The 20,000-nt window shown below is 40.4% G+C and overlaps 1 protein-coding gene across 3 annotated transcripts in view; it reads right to left on the bottom strand.

Annotated features, from left to right (window-relative positions):
• LOC123515401 (probable G-protein coupled receptor AH9.1) overlaps nucleotides 1–20,000 on the bottom strand; it is a 180,212-nt gene that overhangs the window by 154,031 nt on the left and 6,181 nt on the right. For all 3 annotated transcript variants that reach the window (XM_045273943.1, XM_045273939.1, XM_045273940.1), the window contains exon 2: nucleotides 18,811–19,545. The gene's annotated coding sequence lies outside the window, so the exon portion shown is untranslated. The remainder of the gene's footprint in view (nucleotides 1–18,810; nucleotides 19,546–20,000) is intronic.

Genomic DNA, 20,000 nt, shown 5'->3' on the forward strand with positions numbered 1-20,000 from the left:
AGGAGGGAAAAATGAAGGGGAGAGAGAAATACTTGTGGGTTTTAAAGTGTTCAAATTGCCGCCGCCAGATGGGAATGTTTGTCACTTTCTCACTCTCACCTTGCCTGTGAAAGCAACCCAAGAAAGCAGCGTGTGTGGATATTACCAAGGTTAACTTCTCTTCTTCTCCATTACTTCCTTTTTTTTCATTCATTCTTATCCCTCTTTCCTTCCTTTCATTATTATTTTTCTCTCATCAATTTACTTTATCACCATCATCTCTTATTGCTTTTCCTCTTCTTTTCCTTCCACCACCAGGTTTTTCCCTTCTCCTTCTATTTATTCATTTTCATTCCTTTTTTTCCTCTCATTCGTATTTTATCTCCTCCACCATCACCATCACCTCTTCCTACTTCTCTTATTCCCTCACCTTCTCCTCTTCTTCGTTTTCTTCCCCTGGCTTTCTCTATTTTCCTTTTATTGTTTTTTTTTTTCATTATTTTTCACCTGCACTACTACCACTACCAGCTTCTCCTATTTCTCCTTCTATTTTTAACATTCCTCCTCCATTTTCTGTTCTTCGTTTTCTCCTTCCCTCAAAGATCTATCATTTTTTTCTTTTCTCCTCGTCCAATCTCCGTTTTCTTTATCTTAATCCTCCTCTTCTTTTTTACTATATTATTTTATCTCTTCTCCTTTCCCTCGTCCATGATCTCTTCTTTTTCCGTTCTTCTCTCTCTCTCTTGCTATTCCTCTTCCTTTAATTTGCATCAATTCTCTCTGAACTTGAACTCAAAACACTCTACACTCACCTTGACATTGAAAAGACACAGCGAGCGACCAAGGCTGAGCTGATGTTGCAAATGTATACACGTTAAATGCAATTGTTCGGAATGATACACGAGTTGGCGTCTATTGCAGACTTACGGGAAATTTTTGGCTTAACTCTAGGTTGGAATAGGAAGAAATAATGCCCTTAACCCTTTTGACTGCTATTTCGTATCTATTTTTATTATTAACTACTGAGACACATTTTCCTGGGTTTTAGTCACCTCCAAACATTGCAAGGTATACTCTAGTTTGTCTTGTTTTGTTGTAGAAGCTTGTAGAAATCTCCATGTATTGCTGTGAGTGTTATGAATTGCTGCGTTGAAAGGCTTAAGTAAAATAGTTGAAAAAAGGAAAAGAAAAATTTATGTATGTCGTTTTTTCTACAGCTTTGACTAGACTTACGTGAAATTTATCGTAACTTTAGCTTGGGATAGGAAAAATGGTTGCTCTGAATAATGAGAAATGGTTGAATTAAAAAGAAAAAGAAAAATGTCAATATGCATGTTATCATGTGCCTTCCCCAGACTCACGTAAAAATTATCTTGACGTCAGCTTGGAACGGAAAAAAACAATTGTTCTGAAGTATTTCGCATGTTTCAAAGCAGAAATAAAAAAGGCAGCAACAGAAAATGCATGTGTGTTGTTTTCTAAAGATTTTTTCTATACTCACGTGAAATTTGGCCTTGACATTGCTCATATTAACAAAAAAAATGCCCTTCACTAAATGAAACGTAAAAAAAAAAAAAAGAAAAAAATCAAATATGTGTCGTTTTTACTTATTTTTCCTATACATTACTATACTTTTATTTATTTATTTATCTATTCGCTATTAATCAGATTCCCACAGCGAATAATCAGTCCCGTTCTTAATTATTCGGTAGACGTGATATTGGCATGCTCCTGATTGCAATGAGATGAAATACGTTTATAATATATTCTCGTACATGCATCTCTCTCTCTCTCTCTCTCTCTCTCTCTCTCTCTCTCTCTCTCTCTCTCTCTCTCTCTCTTGCTCTTTAGTGTCATCTAGCAACCGAAAGAGAGAGAGAGAGAGAGAGAGAGAGAGAGAGAGAGAGAGAGAGAGAGAGAGAGAGAGAGAGAGAGAGAGAGAGAGAGAGAGAGAGAGAGAGAGAGTTAATTAGTGCGCATCATTACTTGTAGTTGTTACCTGCTGGGGTTATCTCTCGCCCCGGCCAGCTCTCGGTTGTTGTTGTTGTTGTTGTTGTTGTTGTTGTTGTTGTTGTTGTTGTTGTTCTTTTTATCATTATGTTGTTATTACTGCTATTGTGTTATTATAGCTGCTTGTTGTTATTGTTATTATTGCTGTTATTATTGTTATCATTATCATTATTATCATTATTATTATTATTATTATTATTATTATTATTATTATTATTATTATTATCATTATTATTACTATCATTATTATCATTATATCTTACTGTTATTGTTGTTGTGGTTGTTATTGTTGTTGCTATCGCCACAATCATCATAATCATTGGCATTCTAAATACAATGATATAAGATTATAAGTGACGCATCTCGTTCACTTAAATCAGACGAATTGTGCAAAGGTAAGGAAAAACAACTAAGATGTATATATATGAAAGAGAGAGAGAAAGAACCAACCCCTTCTCTTAACACCTTTGCCGAAACGAAAACAGAAACAAGAGAATCGAGAGAAAAGCAGTTCTATTTTCTGAGGCGTCTCGATAACATATTGTCTTCCCTTTGTTTCTCTTTTCCTGTTCCTTTGTGATATAAAATACAACTTATGGGGAAGAAAGCCTAGGAATGTCTCGATAAATCCTCTCTCTTTCCCTCTCTCCCTCTCCCTCTCCCTCTACAAGATATACAACTAGGAGGGAGTGAAAGTTGAGGGTTCGACATTTCTCCCCCGAGGCAGTTTCAGGAAACAGTTAAAACGAGAATGTTGGTGATGTAAACAGAAAGCACGCCCGTAATACCCCATCACCTGTGGACTGTTTACATCGCCACCAGTGTGCTTACAGGAGCCTCGTCTGTGTCGCGTTACGAGTATTGTGCCGTGGATACTTCTTGTAAATACTGAACTAATCGCATCACTTATTGCTATCGTCACTTCTCACAATCTCGTCTAGATATGTTGCAGGTTATCGTTCTCACTGCTTCACACAATCTCCAAGTGTCTTAATCCCTTCAATACTATATAGGACACATTTTTGCTTTGAGTTTGAGTACAATTAGATCATTTTATTGACATTAAAAAGGGTCATTGGAGGGCAGAAGATTAATGGCCACAGTCTTCACTATTTTAATCCCCCACATAAGTTTCTGAAGCTACAGAAAGTCACAAAATAGTAAGAAAAATGAATATGGAAACGCGTCATGGTACTCAAGTGGTTAATGGCTAAAAACTGGGACATAAGCTCTTCTTTTTCTCTCTTCTTGTGTCTTGCAGGTGACTTGTAAGGATTTAGCATTTATTTTTCTAACGCTACGAAAAAAAAAGGGTGTTGGTTGTGAAATGATTTGAAAAGTCCGTGAAACTCATCATCAGGCGAGTACCATGTGGGCTTTTCACGGTAATTTATGGGCTAAACGGGATACTTTTTGGGCTACCACCTATCTCAAAGCCCGCCCGCTAGGAAACCGTTGCCCCGAGTGAGGAAGCCCAACCTACACTCGGACCATGGAAAAGATTCGAACCCGTGCGCTTGGAGACCCCTCGTACCCCAAAGCACGCATGGTTCCACTGTATCACGGCGGCCGTGTTATGCACCTTGGATCTGTTTCGTCCCTTTCACTGCGACATGTAGCAATTCACAGCACTAAAAGCAATGCATGAAATCTTTATAAACATCCGCAAGTAAAAAGAAGGATGAAAGAGAATAGATTTTTGCAATTCCTAGCCAGTGTAATGTTTGGAGGTGGTTGAACAATCAGAAAAAAAATGTCAAAATGGCTGCTTATTGGTAAAAATGTATCGAAAACCTGATAAATGATTGATTCCTGGCATATCTGAGGACTTTGGATTAAGGATAAGCACAAAAGAAAAGGGGATATGAATGGAGAAAGGAACCTAACTGATTGGATCCAATTGTATGTGTTTTCCGTCTTATTCATTTCACACGGGCATCGATACTACCACATTTACCTAACAATGGTAAATACAGTACTGATGAAAGACTGTGTAATCAATCCTCTAACTCCCTTTCACTGTTTGTATCTTGCCATTCCCTTAGTATGAAGTCATCTGATCTGTTCATAATCTCATAAAGCCTGCTAGATGATAGATTTTATTATATTCTTTTTTTATGCAAGGCGGGAAACCTGGCTGAGGACAACATAAGATGAAAAAAGAAAAAACACTTAGTTGCCAGTCCCCTTGCAGGTCAGAGAGAGTTAGACAAAAAAAAAGAAGAGATAAATGTCTTGAAACCTCCCTCTTAAGTGAAGTCATGTCATGGGAAGTTGGAAATTCAGAAGCAGGTATGGAGTTCCAGAGTTCACCAGTGATTGCAGACAGCATTTTAATCTTCAGGACGAAACTAAACACAAAGCACAACGGAAGTGAGAATAAAAATGTACTTGTTTGATGATCACAATTGCGTGTAAAGTCCATGATTTCCTTTTCTATGGACAGCACAACTATTACCTCTTCTTGACGATGATAAGCATGGAAACTTTCATTCTCCTACTGTCTTTCTGTTTTTCACCATCTTTCTACCCCCTACCCTCACTTCACATTCTCTCTCTTTAGTCTCGTATTCTCAAACACTTCTGCGCTTCACTTCCACTATTTAAAAAAAAATGCATTAATTTAAACTTCCACGATATTTTTGTGTGTTTTTACAGTTCTAAAGGCAGACTGACAAGATTTTTACATTATTAACTGCGGAAACACTCTTAAAAACTGCTGTAATCATCTCTGTGGCTTTAGAAAATAGTCGTGGTGAGAAAGCAGTGCGTTTCTGAATATGGGCCGTGACATACCAACCCTAACCGAAATTGTAATGTCCCTTTCTAAAGAACACGTGTCGCCTTTTTTTCCCTCAGTTTTGAAGTTCTTTTCTCTGCTGACTCGTACAGAACAATAGGGAGAAAAAAAGAGCACAGAAAATTGCTTAACCTCTGACCGTGACTGTAGCTGTACTAATACACAAAAGAACAAACCCGTTTCCTTCTGAATAAGTAAATAAAAAAAGAGAAGCATAAGACTAGACTAAAAGACTGATCTTCCTTTTTCTTTTCCTCTCTCTTTTCTTTTTCTTTCTTTTTTTACTTTTTTTATGTCCATACAAAAGACTCAATGGACTCACCAACACGAAAGGAAAAATAAATAGAAAAAAGAAAAAAAGTACCTACAGTTTCAATACAGTTTTAATTCTACAGAAGTTACGAAAAAAATAAATAAATAACAATACCGTAGAGAGAGAGAGAGAGAGAGAGAGAGATCATACACACCAAGGCCAAGCGGCGGACGAGGGCAAGGGAAGGAAAAGCTAGTATTTGTAAAGCGTTATAGACTTTTCCAGGAAGGGCGAGGGCTTCCTTTATTTTGTGGAGCCAATGCCCGAGCAAACTGTCCAGGCGTAGGGAAGGAAGGAGGCTGACACGACTGAAGGAATGATGTGTAGATGTAGCTGAGAGGAGGAGGAGGAGGAGGAGGAGGAGGACAAGAATAAGAACATGAACAAGAACAGAAGAAGAAGAAGAAGAAGAAGAAGAAGAAGAAGAAGAAGAAGAAGAAGAAGAAGAAGAAGAAGAAGAAGAAGAAGAAGAAGAAGAAGAAGAAGAAGAAGAAGAAGAAGAAGAAGAAGAAAAAAATGATGATGATGATGATGATGATGATGATGATGATGATGATGAAGCAGCAACAACAACAACACCAGCAACACAAGGAGGATGACAAGAAGGAAGAGGAAGAGAAAGAAAAGAAAGAGAAGGAGGAGAAGGAGATGAAAGAAGACTAAAGAGGAAATAATAGAGGATTGAAAGAAAAGGAGATTAGAAAGAGAACCAAAAAAACAAGTGCGTTGATTAGAGGAGGGAAAAAAAAACGAGGAGGAGGAGGAGGAGGAGAGGAAAAATAAGGGAGAGTAACGGCTGGATAGGTAGAAAGAGAAGAGTGAGAGGGACGCCCACGCTCTCCCTTCTCCCCATCACTCTATATACACTCCCACCCTCCACAGTTTATCTCCCCCATACAGGCAACGTGGGAAGTCGAGAGGAGAGTTGGTTGTTTGTATTCCAGCTCGAACCACACAAAACTTGCTCCATGTCCTTAAACACTTCACTGTCTTCTCTCCAGTACCCGGAATGGACTGTAGAGGAAGTTATTTCATATTTTTTTCTATAATATTTAGAGAGAGAGAGAGAGAGAGAGAGAGAGAGAGAGTGTGTGTGTGTGTGTGTGTGTGTGTGTGTGTGTGTGTGTGTGTGTGTGTGTGTGTGTGTGTGTAATTTAGACGGTCGCCTGCTGGTCACCCAGCCAGTCTTCCCCATTACGGAGCGAGCTCAGAGCTCATAGACCGATCTTCGGGTAGGACTGAGACCACAACACACTCCACACACCGGGAAAGCGAGGCCACAATCCCTCGAGTTACATCCCGTACCGTGTGTGTGTGTGTGTGTGTGTGTGTGTGTGTGTGTGTGTGTGTGTGTGTGTGTGTGTGTGTGTGTGTGTGTGTGTGTGTGTGTGTGTGTGTGTGTGTGTGTGTGTGTTGGGTGGGTTTTAAGATAGGAGATACCTAAGACACCTCTTTTAACCGATGAAAGCCTAATTTTATACAAAGGTAAGCTGCGTGTCAAGAGAGAGAGAGAGAGAGAGAGAGAGAGAGAGAGAGAGAGAAAAAAAAAAAAACGAATTGAGCTTAGTAGAAGTTATTGGGTTTCTTCTTTTTTTTTTTTTTTACGTGAGAACAAAGCGTAAGGGAAAGATATTTGGGTTTTTCAACGCTGTTTTTTATTAACAGACTCCAGTGAAAGTTATTTGGATTTTGAAGGGCATTTTTCTCAAGAGCAGACTTATTTCAATCCTTTTTTAAGTCATTTATTTAGATTTCAGCAGTTGTTTTGATTTTTAGGAGTGCTTTTCATGATTCTAGCGATAGTTTGACAGTTTCCACGTCTTAAGGGCAAAAAACAACCACAGTACAGTAAGCTGACCAATCATCTATGCAGCCTCTAAGAATATTCCTGATAAGAGAACAAGATGGTTATGAATATAAGTTTGTTTATATGAGATTATACTGTAAGTGTTTGTTCCTCTTCTCTCTCTCTCTCTCTCTCTCTCTCTCTCTCTCTCTCTCTCTCTCTCTCTCTCTCTCTCTCTCTCTCTCTCTCTCTCTCTCTCTCTCTCTCTCTCTCTCAACAACACCCACGTAAACATAACAACCTGGTGAACCAAACAAAAAGATAAAAAAAATACAACGACACAGAGAGAGAGAGAGAGAGAGAGAAATAAAGATAACAACAAAGCCATAGGTGCGCATTAGCAGTCCTCATGTTCGTAACCTGACACCGACGCTGGCAATGGGATCCCAGTACCAAGTGTCCTACGTAGCAATGAAAGCGAGAGTGCATCATTCATCCTTGACAGTGCAGGTGGCAAATAGCGTACCTTTAATTAATTGCCTTCTGAGTGCAAGGCTGCGGGGACACGAGCAAAGATAGAGGAGTGTGGAGGGTGAAGTGAGAAATATACGGTGATAAATTAAATACGTGTGGAAATGTTAAACGCATTACAGTGACCTAAATGAATCAGTGGTGAGAGGAAGCAGAACAGCAGACTAGGGCGTGTAGTGGTGGTGGTGGTGGTGGTGGTGGTAGGGCAGATGAGTAACTAAAGTGGTAATAATGATAGTCGTTTTGGTGATGGTAGTAGTAGTAGTAGTAGTAGTAGTAGTAGTAGTAGTAGTAGTAGTAGTAGTAGTAGTAGTAGTAGTAGTAGTAGATAAAGATTAAGAAAACCGAATGACAATCTTCTTCTTCTTCTTCTTCTTCTTCTTCTTCTTCGAGAGAGAGAGAGAGAGAGAGAGAGAGAGAGAGAGAGAGAGAGAGAGAGAGAGAGAGAGAGAGAGAGAGAGAGATTAATATATTCCTGACTGACTGATTGTAAGGAGGAATCCAATAAACAGTAACGAAAGATGACCAGAGGAATGAACTGAGAGGTTGAGTGAGGCAATGACTGTGCTGGTGCTGGTACTGGTGATGGTGGTTGTGGTGGTGGTGGTGGTGTCACTGCAGAGTTGATATGTGTGTGCATGTATGTGCTTGTGTGACCTGATATAGTTGCAATTCATAGCTAACATACAGCCTGCTACCCACCACACACACACACACACACACACTTCTATACTGCTACAAAACACCCACATACCTTCTCACAACACCCGCACAGCACCAAGTTACAATCAATCCTTTCCAAATAAGCAGCGAACAGTGGTCAGGTTAAGTCTCGTCTCCAGCACAACGTGACATCAACATCTCCCTCCTTTGCTTATAATCCTCCTCGTTTATGTGTGCATTGATCAAGTCTCGTCCCCTACATGTCATAATGCTCCGTGTGGAAAAAGCAGCTGGATATTTTTCCTTTTAGGTGGTGTGTACAAGCATGATAAGAGGGAGGAGTAATGGGATGAGAGAGTGGGAGTCCTCTTCCAATATGCTTGTCCCGTGCTATGGCTGCCCGTACTAATAACATGAGCACTGGCTGGGAACAGGGACGCAGACTACATTGTTTGGAGAGGAAGGGCAGGAGGAAGCAGGAAGTATAAAGAGCACGTTATTACTACTTCGTTGCAAGGTCACTGTTCTCCACTGTATCTATTCCTATGCTTTGCTATACGAGGAGTGGAAGTGAGAACATACAGTAAACATGATAACATGATAACATAATGGAAGCTACAAAAACACGTCTACTTAGGAGGAGAAGAAGAGGAGGAAGAAGGTCCATGAAAAAAGTCCCTATTTTTGTCCCTATGCTTTGTTATACGAGGAGTGAAAGTGAGAGCATACAGCGAACAGGATAACATAAGAGATACTACAAAAACATGTCTGGTTACAAGAAGAGGAGGAAGGTGTATAAAAAAAAACTGTCCCTAATTGTGTTCCTATGGTCTGTTAAGTGAGTGGTGAAAGTGATAATATAAAGTGAACATAATAACATAAGGAAAGCTATGAAAAAAGACTTATTTGAAGGAGACTTGGAGGAAGAAGAAAGTATACAAAAAAAGGTAATTATTTTTGTTCTACGCTCTGCTATACGAGAAACAGATACCTGAACATAGAGTGAACATAAGAGAAGCTATGAACAAAAAGTCTAGTTTGAAGGAAAGGAGAAGGAGAAAAGTATATAGAACAAGGTTATTATTTTTTGTTCCTCTATTCTGCTGTACGAGGAGTGAACATCAGAACATAGCAAACATAAGAGAAGCTATAAAAAAAAATCTAAGTGATGAAGAGGAAGAAGAAAAATATACAGAACATAATACAATTACCAGGTTGCAAAGAAGCTATGAAAATAACTAACTGAAGAAAAGGAAGAAGAAAGTATAGAGAACATACTATAACTGCCACGCTGCAAAGTCACTACTCCTCGGTTTAGCTCCGTTCTTATGATACGCTAAAATGAGGAGGGAACACTGATACATACTGATACATAAGAAAATAAGAGAAGCTGCAGAAAAAAGATATGTAGAGAGGAGAAGGAAAAGAAAGAAGAAAGCATACAGAGCGAATTCTGACTCATTTTTCTCGCACTTCTTTTTCTTATTCCCTGCTAAATGAAGAACAAATACTACAAGAAGCCATTAAATCTACAAGTGAAAGTCCCCCTACAGAAACACAGCTACCTATGCCCACTTTATCACCAGCAGAGGTCGCCGTGATACAGTGGAACCATGCGTGCTTTGGGGTCCGAGGGGTCTCCAAGCGCACGAGTTCGAATCCTGTCCACGGTCTGAGTGTAGGTTGGGCTTCCTCACTCGGGGCAACGGTTTCCTAGCGGGTGGGATTTGAGATAGGAGGTACCCCAAAAAAAAGTATCCCCTTTAGCCCATAGATTCCCGTGAAAAGCCCACACGGTATAAATAAAAAAGAAAAAAAAGGCAGAACCAGACAGTCTCCACCAGGCAAGGGTCTCCAACACGGGAGCTCTGGGTCGTGAGGCAAGAGCGCTGACCACTCCACCGTCAGGCGGCGTTAAGGAACTTTTTCTGTTAAGTTTTTAAGTTTTTATTGGGAGGAGGAGTCTTCAACTTTTTCTTTTCGTGTGTGTAAATAAATAGTAAGGTATTAGATAGATAGATAGAAAGATAGATAGATGGATAAACAGATAGATAGATTGATTGATTGGTAGGTAGATAGACTGACAGACTGATGGATGGATAGTAGATAGATAGATAAATAGACAGACAGATAGATAGATATGTAGGTAGATAAATAAACAAAAGACAGATAGATAGAAACAAAGATACAGAGATAGATAGATATTACATAGATAGGTGAACAAATAAATATAGAGATAGACATAAACACATAAAACATAATCCACTCTACAAAAAACAAGTGAATAAACAGCTAAGCAAACACCTATCCTGAAGAAGCAGATCCAGACAGGGCGTAATGTTCTAATAATGTTTGCAGCACGTGAGGGAACCAACACCACCCAATGAAGTGGACTGGAGGTAAAGCTCAGCCAATGCGTGCCAATCACAACCACATATTGACCGTGACGTGCTGCCGTAAGCTGGTGTGCCTTGCCTCACTGTTAATGCCAGACCAAACACGCGACACACTCGTTGATAAGCCCACCAAGTCACTCTAATAAACTAAATATAGATTATCGGAAAGTCCTTGTATGTGAGGCTAGCATGGAGTGCATGTGGTGGTGGTGGTGGTGGTGGTGGTGGTGGTGGTGGTGGTCTCGTCTGGTCTCTCTTCAAATTAGTCTACAGAGAGGAATGGGCTTGGAAATCAATACACCCAATAATCCTGTTCTTAGTGCCGAGTCAATAGGAAGCCTTGGAAGATTAGAGGATTAGATAAATTGATAGATATGGAAAGGTAGATAGACTTTGATAGGTATGTTATGTTGTATGATCATACCTCCTGGTTTTTTGTACTTTTTATATTCTGAAGTTTATCTGTTTGTTATGGTGATTCTGAGATACTAAACAACTTTCCTTCCTGTGATTTGTGACTTGTAGGTGCTTCGGTATTTGGTTTTCTATGCATTTGTTTCAAGTTTGTCTGAATAGAAGAGTCAATTTCTAGACAGGCACGTGAGACGGGTAAAGTTATACATATTCTGTACTGTGACTGCCACGCGTAAGCCAATGGAGTTCTTTTATATGCAAGGTGAATAGCCAAGAGCAATAAAATTTTGAGCAAAAAAAAAAAAATCCTCTACGTATCAAATAAAAAAGTCAGGTGACGGAGGCTGAGCATCTTAAAACCACACTCTTGAAAGAAACGAAATCAAGGGAGGAAAGAAACACAGAAGCAGGCAGAGTTCCAGAATTTTCTAGAGAAAGAGAGGAATAAATTAAAACATTGGTTAACTTTTAGAAAATGGAGAGAACAGGGGTGAGAGGAAGAAGGAAGTTTCGTGCAGTATCTTCCAGCTTCCCTATAGGCTTCTATGTTCCAGACAGTCTTTGGTGTATCGCTGGAGTGTTTCTACCACGACGCGTTTCATCATGTTTGTGGAAGCCTTTTCTTAATCCCTTCAATACTGGGACACATTTTTACCATGTGTTTGGTTATAATTAGACGATTTTCCGTACATTAGGAAGTGTCTATGGAGGTCAGAAGATTAATGGCCACAGTCTTCCCTATTTCAATCCCCACATAAGTTTCTAAAGCTGTATAAAATCAAGTAATAAGCAGAATGAATATGGAAAAGCGTCATGGTACTGAAGGGGTTAATCGTTCACTCATCTGCTTATCAACGGGAATAACGAATCAGCGAAGCACTTCAAATACTAAACGCAGGGTAATCAGTGTAGCCATTAACTAACAACTTCGTGACATGTACTTCACTTCCCAAGACATTAAACTCAGTGACACTTCTTTTTAAACACCTCCCGATAAGTACAGCTCAGTGGTATCTGAAACACTTCCTCCTTGATATCTATGAAACACTCTCCCATGTATCACAACTCAGTGACATTTCTGAAACACTTCCCCATCCATTACCCATTAAGTAACACCACGGAAATGAAGGGCAACCATGAAGTAATTGCGTAGAAAGACTTACCCAACCACACTCGACCACAAAAGGGTGCTTGGGTAACTAAAAGAGAGGTGACGGTCAGTGTCTAATGTGGCGTGGAGGAGAGAGTGCACGTCTGTTTATGCTCTATTTCATAACAGGTGCATTCTCACCATACGCTATGACCTTGACTGGGTAGAGGGAAGGTGGAGGTTGACTCTCTAATGGAGCTGGTTGAGTACACATTTGTTTATACTTCCCTCCATAATAGGCGCGTCCCAGCATGAGACCACCATACTTTACCTGGCTACAAGGAAGGTGGAGGTTTTCTAATGTGGTTAATTCAATATCTAAACTTTTCCCTTCATGACTCACAGACTCACCCGCATCTCACCACAAGGCCTCCACAACACCACCCTGACCTAACACAATGATTTTCCCCGGGTAGAGGGGAAGTCAATTTCCTAATGTGGCTGAGTACACATTTGTTTACTTTCCCGTTCATAACACACACGCATCTCACCACAAGACCACCACACCCTTACCACACAATGACCTTGGCTGGCTGGAGGGAAGGTGAAGGCTATTCCTAATTTTCTAATGTGGTTTTATTCACACAATTGTATATCAGCTTTTCCTTCCTCCCAGCAGAAGACAGCCGCACATTCATCGTACACAGTTACCATGGCTGGCAAGGGGGAAAGGTGGAGGCCACTCTTAACTTTCTGATGTGATTAGTTCAGGACACATCTCTCGTAGCTTCCCCTCTCGTAGCATTCCAGAAGACAGCCACACTCTCATCACGTAAGCATATTTATTCTACGAGAAGTCACAGGAAGGGAAAAAACAGAAACAGGCAGAGAGTTGTAGAGAAGAACCAGAAACATAGAATTATAAAGTTTAAATGTATAAGAGACGAAAGAGCGGAGGTACTGGTTAACTCTTGCATTAGGGACGCTTCTCTTACAAACACACGCACAGCCAGGCACATCACCACCACAACACTACAACAACAATACCACTGCAACAACATTTTGACCTTACAGTGATCCTTGCTGGCTAGAGAGAAGTTGAAGGTCACTTTCCAACAGACTATACTTGTTTCCTATATCTCTACTCTTCCCTTAACGAACACCAACACAATGACACAATACCACAATGCCACAAAGGACGCCAAGACCTTCAATAGAGCAAGATCTTTTTGGTCTAGTAGTTCGTGGATCTGTTTTTATAAGAGTCATATCACCACCTCGCCACGATCACCACAACCAATTACTATCAGCAGGGACACGTGAGAGGCGGTCACGTGTTTCCCTAGCCACAGGTTTTCCAAGGACGTGGTGGCCATGCTGTGGAGGCCTTGCCTGGGGAAGGGAAAGGAGGGGGGACAAGAGGGAAACGGTCATGAAAGGAGGGAGGGAAGTAGGTTATCTAATATCTAAATCAATTTGTGTGATGCTGGGTTGTGGGTTGGAGAGGAGCTTGTTTCGTAAGGTTATGTGTGAGAGGGCTAACACACACACACACACACACACACACACACACACACACACACACACACACACACACACACACACACACACACAGACAAGGTCACCACCTCCTCGCTAAATCTCCCCTGAGCCAAACACGGGGTACGTACCTAAGTTTCTTGTTTGCTTTGCTTACTCTTCTTGCATTTATCGCCTGCTCCACCTCCCGTGCCCCGCTGCTCAATAAACAAACACTATAATGATCTGCCGGTATTCCCTTCGAAGCAACAAGCGCCTCCACCTGACGCTGAGACCTAATGGCTCCATTATTCACCGCGTGAGGCACCAAGACGCGTACCCACTGATTTCCCTCGACGATGCTGGTGCCGCCACATCAGGAGCGAGAGAGCGAAAGAACACGTCATTTACAATCACGCCAGGTTAACTCTTTTACCTCTATGCTCGTCTTTTGTGGCCATTCGTAGGACTTTTAAATATTGTTCTTTTTATGAGTGTATGTCGGTCAAGGACGCAAAAAGGGAGGAGGAAAAAGACCTGCTTTGGAAATAGAAGAGAGAAAAAAAAGTTACCCATAGAAAACTATATAAAAGAAGAAAAAGATCCACCATTTTGCAGATTCCGAAAGAGAAAGGAAAAGAAAAGTTACGCAGAGAAAGTATATAAACTGAAGACCAACTTACATGTCCCGCTACTTGTCTTTTACAGTATTTCAAGTCATAGTGAAAGAAAAACTGGGCCAAATTTCTAATGTTTACATATGAAAGAGATGAAAGAGTGAAAGTATATCTGCGTTAGAGAGAGAGAGAGAGAGAGAGAGAGAGAGAGAGAGAGAGAGAGAGAGAGAGAGAGAGAGAGAGAGAGAGAGAGAGAGAGAGAGAGAGAGAGAGAGAGAGAGAGAGAGAGAGAGAGAGAGAGAGAGAAATTAATCTTATTTGAGTCAGAAAACCATTCAGCCTTTTCAAATATTCGGCATCAGCTTCATTAATTAGTTTATTTTTAGATGCCGTTGAAGACTTCTATAAAGCTTACGATATTTTTTTTCGAAACAGAGCTAAAATACAACTTCACAACTATTCATTCATTACAATTACGTTTAATTGCTCTAACTAGATGGTTTTATAACGATTGCAAGATGACTCAAGAGAGCAAAAGGGTAAAGAAACTAGATTAAAGTAAAATGTGCTTAGCCAACAACAACAACAACAACAACAACAACAACAACAAAAAACAACAAAAACAATACCACGGTGGGAGTGAGTCATCACAAAAAGGTCATATTTTCTTGATGACCTCGACCTTTACAGCGATGACAAGGACCCTCGACGATTTTCTCCCTCTAAGAAATGTGTGGATGATTATAGGAGAAAACATTACCTGGCAAGTGAAGGAGCTGCCTGAAGGAGTTGCTGGGGGGAATGAGTGAATGAGTGAATAAATTAACTCCTTCAGGACCATAATGCGTTTTCATATTCATTCTGTGTACTATTTAATGACTTTTTATTTCAAATACTTACGCGGGGATTAGAATAGTGAAGACACTGGCCATTAATAGTCTGACCTCCATAGACCCTCGCTGATATAAACAAAATTGTCTAATCACATCCAAACCTCAGGTAGAAATGCGTCCCACAGGACTGAAGGAGTTAAGGAGCCGCAGTAGAGTAGTGGAAGAATTAAGAGACTAGTGTTTCAAAGCATCTCGTCGCCTCATCTCGACTACTTTTAACAATCTACTGGAAATTATTGGGATTTTTTGCAAAGATACTTTTTTTGTGATTCTAGTGAGGATTTTTTTTTTTTTTATGTAAGAGGAAAAATCCGACCAAGGGCAACAAACTACACAAAAAATAGCCACTGAATCCTGTATCATCTATAGAGTAAACATCCTTAAGGACACACACGACTTTTCATCCCTAAGGCTTTTGAAAATAATCCTGAAGCGTTTAACTCAACTCCTTTTTACTTAGTGGAGTTTACAAGGATACTTTCATAATTCCAATGACAATCTGACAAAGTTTCTGCGTCCACCACAGAACAGCCACTCAGGAGAACACGGCTTATCGTCTCTTACAAGGTCTTTGAAAGTAGTTCGTATGAGAAAGTAAAGCATTTAACATTTAACCCTTGCTGTATTTATTGGAGTTTTCAAGAGCGATAATTCTACTAACAGTCTAACAAGCTACTCTACATCAACAGAACAAACACTCATGAGAACACGACCACTCATCTTTGTGGCCTTAATTGCCAGACTTTTAAACCTTTCAGTACCATGACACAGTTTTATTTCATTCAGGTCACCATTACCTGATAGCATTAGCCTATGTATAAGATTGCTTTTTTTTTTTTATTACTGTGATGAAAGCGTTAGAAATCACCTCCAGCTACTCTACTACTAATGATTCTTTGTTAATGGCTTTCTGCTAAATAACAAGAAATTTTATGAAGCTTGGAATTGTCTCTAGTACTGAAACGTTATTGTAGATTTCAAAGGTGTTTTCTTGATTCATTTCACCATAATAACTAAAGCAAACGCCGGTGAGAACAAGGTCAACCAACTTCTAGACTGCGTTGGATAGCAATGGGTTTAATTTCATTTTTAACTGAGTTGAAGTTGATATTGCTGGACCTTTAAAGTAATCTTCGAGTTGTATTCATAATTCTTTTGGTAACCTAACAAATTCCTTCGCATCATCAGTAGAGCAAACATGCCTGGAAACACAAGTAGACATGTCCAAAGCCTTTAAAACTAGTCCTGATGAGAAAGCAAAACGTTCAACCCCTTCAGTACAGGGACGCATTTTTACCATTAGTTTGAGTATGATTAAACGATTCCATTTACATTAGGAAGGCTTTATGGAGGTCAGAAGATTAATGGCCAGAGTTTTCACTATTCTTATCCCCACAAAATATTTCTGAAGCGATATAAAATCACTAAATAGTAAGCAGAATGAATATGAAAACGTATCATAGCACTTACTTAAAGGGTTAAGAATAGAAGGCCACTGAACACAACAAACGAAGCCTCATCTGGGGTCAAGCAACAACCTTCCATAAACCCTGGGGAGTTACTAGCACTGGAAAAGCCTCAACCGCAGTGTCCACTTCAAAGCACGTATGACTGGAGATTGTTGCGTCTCTTTAAACTTCACAAGGAGTCATGGCTCTCTTGAGAATATGATGTGAGTATACGAGTATACAGACGGACGAGAAGATGAGAGTAGGACACACACACACACACACACACACACACACACACACACACACTCTCTCTCTCTCTCTCTCTCTCTCTCTCTCTCTCTCTCTCTCTCTCTCTCTCTCTCTCCACGTTTAACTGCTGTCTTCGTCGTTAAAATTGCATTCCTCGCCAGATGTTATTTTGTCTGGTCGGTGTAATATCGCGCTGGTGCAATTAAGGCGTCCGTGCCACGCTGCCGCCACCGTGTGTGTGTGTGTGTGTGTGTGTGTGCTGGTCAGTCCACTCGGCGACACGGAACGAGAAAAAAGCCAAAGGAATGTTGCTGGTTACGAATTGTTGTTGTTGTTGTTGTTGTGGTGGTGGTGGTGGTGGTGGTGGTGGTTTGCTACTGTTCATTTGTTTATTCATCCTTTATTGTATTTTTTTTTTTTTTTTTAGATGTCTTATCATCATTATCATTATCTTTTTTTGTGTATTAGTTTATTCATTTTCGTTTCTTATACTGAGGTTTTCATTGTTATTATCATCATTATTTACTGGTTTGTTTTACGTTCTATTGTTATATTCTTATTTGCAAGCTTTCGTAATATATTTCATCTCTTTCTGCATTTACAGCTGATATTCTTTTTTTTCAACATAGAGCAGTGATGTTAAAGATGAACTGTGAACGCATTCTATTTGTTCACTGACTTATTCATTTATCTCTCTCCCAATCATCCTGTCTATTTGCCTGTCTGTCTGTATGTCTGTCTGTCTGTCTGTTTGTCTCTATGTATGTATGTACGTATGTATGTCTATTAGTCTATCTTTCTGCTCACCTCCCATCTATATACTTTAAACTGAAAAATCGTACAAAAAATAAACAGAAGTTGATTACCGTCCCTTTTATTTGATTTATCTTGCATTTCGTATTCAGTAATCACTTTTTTTTAATCTAATTACACTTTTTTATTTCCCTAACTAGTTGATAAACCAATCCCTTCCCTTTACTCACTTTTTATAAACAGGAGTGTTAAGAAAAATCGAGCTACTAAAAAAGAAAGGAAGAGGAAAAAGAACATCCATTTCAGAGAGACGCGAGGAAAGTGACTGGAGAAAAAGAAAACGGCGTCAGTTAAAACTCAATACTAAGACTTATAAGAGAAGCCGCCACAGTGACCAGAGGTTGATAGGCGGCTCATCCACCCCGGCCCACTCACACCCACGATTCCTGCCCAGCCGCCTCCAGCAGTACAAGACAGCAGGAAACAAGGCAGAGCTCAGAGAGAGAGAGAGAGAGAGAGAGAGAGAGAGTGTGTAATTCACTGTTTGATCTGCTGCAGTCTCTGACGAGACAGCCAGACGTTACCCTACCGAACGAGCTCAGAGCTCATTATTTCCGATCTTCGGATAGGCCTGAGACCAGGCACACACCACACACCGGGACAACAAGGTCACAACTCCTCGATTTACATCCCGTACCTACTCACTGCTAGGTGAACAGGGCCTACACGTGAAAAGAGACACACCCAAATATTTTCGGTACTTGCTGTCTTAAAAGCACACACACACACACACACACACACACACACACACACACACACACACACACACACACACACACACACACACACACACACACACACACACACACACACACACACACACACACACACACACACACACACTGGCACTGGCACAGCCAGCGCTCTAACCACTGAGCTACCGGGCCGTGTGTGTGTGTGTGTGTGTGTGTGTGTGTGTGTGTGTGTGTGTGTGTGTGTGTGTGTGTGTGTGTGTGTGTGTGTGTGTGTGTGTGTGTGTGTGTGTGTGTGTGTGTGTGTGTGTGTGTGTGTGTGTGTGTGTGTGTGTGTGTGTGTGTGTGTGTGTGTGTGTGTGTGTGTGTGTGTGTGTGTGTGTGTTTGTGTGTTGGATGGCTTTTAAGACAGCAAGTACCGAAAATATTTCTTTAAAACCGTGAGAGAGAGAGAGAGAGAGAGAGAGAGAGAGAGAGAGAGAGAGAGAGAGAGATACAGACAGACAGACAGATGGACAGATAGAAAGAGAGGGAAAAACACATAAGCAGCTTAACTCAAAGATACACAACAAAACAAAACTATGCATGAACTTACCGTGTCCGTGGTGAATGAAGTACAGCTTGCGTTTCGGTTCACTGGCTTACTGAGTGGCTTGGTGGCTTGGTGACTGGTTGGTTGGTTGGCTTGGTGCTATGCCTACTTGCCTGCCTGCCTGCCTGCCTCCTGCTTACGCCCCTAAACACGCCACACGGATTCAATTTCTGTCACACGCACTTCTCACGAGGGGTCCATGTGGCTCCATTCTGTCTCCTCTAGTAATTGGTACCGTTCGATCCGCAAGGTCTTGGAGGAGAGTGTCTCTTTAAATCTCACCTCAGTTTATCAGGGGAAGCGTCAACCAGCGACCAGTTTTCACCACAAAAAAGGACCACTCTCTTTATTTATCTCAGTTTGTTTTTCAGTCTCAAGGTCACTCACGAACTCTTTCTAGGGGGAATGAAAGTTGTGCGTGCCTTCGTCTTGGTTTTCTCCCGTGATATGAAGCTGAGTTGAGTTTGGCGAAGGTTAGACGGGACAGTGTTGGATTGGGTTGAACTGGGTTGGGTTTGATTGAGAGGAGCTGGTCTAAAATGGGCTACAATGCTGTTAGTTGAGATGGACTTGGTTAGAACAAGACGGGGTAAATTATGGCTAATTGAGATGGAGTGAGTAAGAGTGGGCTGGGTTTAGTTGAGATGGGCTGGGACGGGCTGGGATGGGTTGTGTTTTGCTGGTCTCGGCTAGGCTGGGATTGGGTTGCGCCGGGCTGCAGTGAGTCACCCACGCACTCTGCGGGAAAGAAAACAAAAACCATTATTGCAGTGAACCCTTGATGTCTCGTGGCATCGACATGGTAGCAGATCCCAATACGCATGTGTTGTACCGCATAAGAGGATCAAAAGAGGATACGTCTGTCTGTCTGTGTGTACATAGATGATTACAAAGACAGACATATAACTCTGATAACATAAGACCTTTCAGTATTATTATCATTACTGTTATAAGTCATTTTTATTATCATTATTATTATTATTATTATTATTATTATTATTATTATTATTATTATTATTATTATTATTACTATTACTATTATTACTATCATTATTATCATTATTGTTATTGTTGTTGTTGTTATTATCATTATTATTATTACTGTTGCTATTATTATTATTATTATCATTATTATTACAGGTAGTAGTAGTAGTAGTAGTAGTAGTAGTAGTAGTAGTAGTAGTAGGGAGGCG

This window comes from Portunus trituberculatus, chromosome 39 (genome assembly GCF_017591435.1).
Source record: "Portunus trituberculatus isolate SZX2019 chromosome 39, ASM1759143v1, whole genome shotgun sequence".
In the NCBI taxonomy this organism is placed as follows: domain Eukaryota; kingdom Metazoa; phylum Arthropoda; class Malacostraca; order Decapoda; family Portunidae; genus Portunus; species Portunus trituberculatus.